We start from the raw sequence: 3,207 nt of genomic DNA on the forward strand, positions 1-3,207 counted from the left end.
CCACCATCTCCCAAAGGAGGATCTGAAAATCCACGACGGAATGTGGTGGGATTTTTTCTCCTCTCGTCTCTCCTAAACATGTGTTGATATTTTTTTAGTTGAAATATATTCTGGTGGGAAGCCTTCCCCCTTGGCGAGAGTTCAAAAATAATAATATGCTAAATAATTTGTACACTAAAGTATCTTCAAATATTTTGAAATAATTCATATATCGGTGAATCATATTCATTACCTAAACCAAAATACACCCCTGGTTTTTATCGACACCCACTATTGTTGAGACTGTTAAAACAAACTGAAATTCCAGCCATGTTTCCATATCTCTCAAAATACTAACAAAGCATATGTCTTCTTTTTTCCGAAACGGAGGCAAAATATTTGCCTCATCCATTAATTAAGCAGAAGAGATTTGCCTAGTTAATTAGTGAAAACCAGGTGAAAATCACCACAAACCGCTGAGCGGCACACAGAGGATACCCACACATGCCACTCCAAAGAGGGCCTCATCGAGACAATACAATGACGTCATCGTCATCACTTCTCCCCTAGAGGCGTCATCTCCATACCAAACTCTAAGAAACGACTCCGACTTCGCCAAAGATGATCGTCGAACCAACCCACACTGAAAAGGCCGTGTGGAGTCACATGAAGATCCGCGCCAGACCTCAGCCACCGCGACAAGTAGTATGGTTCACGATAGTAGTAAGTTTTTCTCTGCTCCTCTGAGTGTTCTTTGCTAAAATGTTATTTTGAGAGAGGTACAACTCGATTCTTATATATTTTTTAAGTCAAGAGGAATTGCCTAGCCTTCTTATATAATTTCCACTAACATGTCATACATGATTCACTCACCTGCTTTGCAGTAAGTTTCGTTAAGGAAAGTCTTTTGGTAACATTGATTATGACCGGAAGCTAGTCATCGTCATAACATGTACAGTAGGATGCGGAGCCATGATTTGAGCATAGAGGTTGCCTAATGTATGAAAAACTATATTAATTGTCTATATCCAAACAAGAATATGTAATGAAACAGACCAAACAAGCAGTGGTTGGTTGTATGAGATATTATATTAACTACTACTATATACATTGAATGGCCTAATATCAAAATAAGAATTATAATGGTAAAGATAATTTGAATGTCGGCAGATCCACAAGGTAGTTCTCCACAGCCGACTCGCATATCACTTTCTTGTAGAAGAACCTCGCCAAGACGCCGATAACCTTGAAGTTGTCCATGTACATCAGTATCGCAGCGCACACGTACTCGTTGCAGCTATACTTCTTCATCGTCTTCTTTATCTCATCCACCAGAAAATCGCACAACACGACGGTGGAGATGCAAGCGAATAAGGTGTTGCCAGTTGTCCTAATCTACCAAGTGATGTTCATCCCTAGTTAGAATTAATTCACTAGGGCCAGGGGGCGATGCCCCCCCCCACCGTAGATAAATTATGTGAAATATCATTAGTTGTTAAGCTGATATTCTAAAGATTGTGAAAGTTTAAGCATAATTTGTCATTTTGACCCATCTCAACCCTGCTTTGCCTTATATCCAAAAAGAATTATAGGTCGACTCCTGCTAGCAGGCAGCCTGTACGGTTCACGGCAGTAGTAAGTTTTTCTATGCTCCTCTGAGTGTTCTTAGCCAAAATGATATTTTGAGAGAGGCACGACTCGATTCTTATATGTTTATGTCAAAAGAAATATGCCTGGTCTTCTTATATAATTTCTACTAGCAAGTCATACATGATTCGCTCACTGGCTTTGCAGTAAGTTTCATTGAGGAAAGTCTTTCAGTAACATATATTCTGACAGAAAGCTCATAATCATCGCCATAACATGTAGGATGGAGCCATGATTTGAGCATAGAGGTTGCCTAATGTATGAAAAACTATGTTAATTCTCTGTACCCAAACAAGAATATGTAATAAAACAGACCAAACAGTGGTTGGTTGTTCAATGTATGAGAATTTATGTTAACTACTATATGCATTGAATGGCCTAATATCCAAACAAGAACTATAGTGGTAAAGATAAGTCAAACGTCGGTAGATCCACGAGGTAGTTCTCCAGTTGGCTCATGTATCACCTTCTTGTAGAAGACCACCAAGATGCTAATCATGTTCATGTTGTTCATGTACATCGGTATCGCAGCACACACGCAATGACGGAGCTATGTTGAGGTCAGGGGTGGTGGGGGCGCCCCCCCATAAGCTTTGGAGAAAACTCAGAAGAAAAATGTATTTGAATGGCCTAGATGAGGGGAAAATAAGCCTTTTGCACATACGTACTCGTCACAACTATACATCTTCACCATCTTTTTGTGTCATCCACCAGAACTGCAGAAAATGATCATGGAGATGCAAGCGAAGGTGGTGTCAGTTGTCCCCATCTACCAAGTGATGTCCATCCCTATTTAAAATTAAAATGGATATATCAAATTTGAAACACAAAACGGGCGGAGCTTCACTAGGGCCAAGGGGAGCCATGCCACCCCAACCCTAGAGAAATTATGTGAAATATCATTAGCTGTTAAGCTAAATTTTTGAAGATCATCAAAGTTTAAGCAGAATTTGTCCTTTTGGCCCCTCAACTCTGCTTTTCCCCCTCAACAATTTCTGTCAAACTCTTCCACTGGTCATGGTGCAACAATGTTCTATCAATTGCTTTGTAGTAAATGTGGGTGGGAGTGTGTCTGTCGAAGCTCTACTCTTGGGTGCATAGTGAAACGAAGTTTGTTCTATTTCCTCTATTTTATAGCTTTCATATGTTCGATCCCGTAGCCTAGTTAATATTTGAATTTGATGAACTTAACACATTGAGCTACTTTGAATATTGATGACCATGCTTGTTCATGATTATTCAGTAAGTCTCGGCACTTCTTATGAAACAGTCATTTTGTTTATGTGCTTTTATTACAGCATGGTCTATTTGAAGTTATTCACACCTCCTTGTGCCTCCACTTGCTAAGATAAACATACATTTATCCAGAAATTTAGTTTAGTAGTCTAAAACGCATATTTGGATGGATTTTGGCCGCTAGGAGCACTAACCAGTACATTCAGAACAATATATTTTCCTCACTACTCTTTGAGTTTTACCCTTTAGCTACTTTTCATATAAACAGGACAAGACAACCTTGTTGTACTATAGGCTCTTTCCCTTTATGTTCACACTAGAAAATATATCTTATAACCATCTGTA

The sequence above is a fragment of the Triticum aestivum genome, chromosome 3A (assembly GCF_018294505.1).
Source record: "Triticum aestivum cultivar Chinese Spring chromosome 3A, IWGSC CS RefSeq v2.1, whole genome shotgun sequence".
Taxonomy (NCBI): Eukaryota; Viridiplantae; Streptophyta; class Magnoliopsida; order Poales; family Poaceae; genus Triticum; species Triticum aestivum.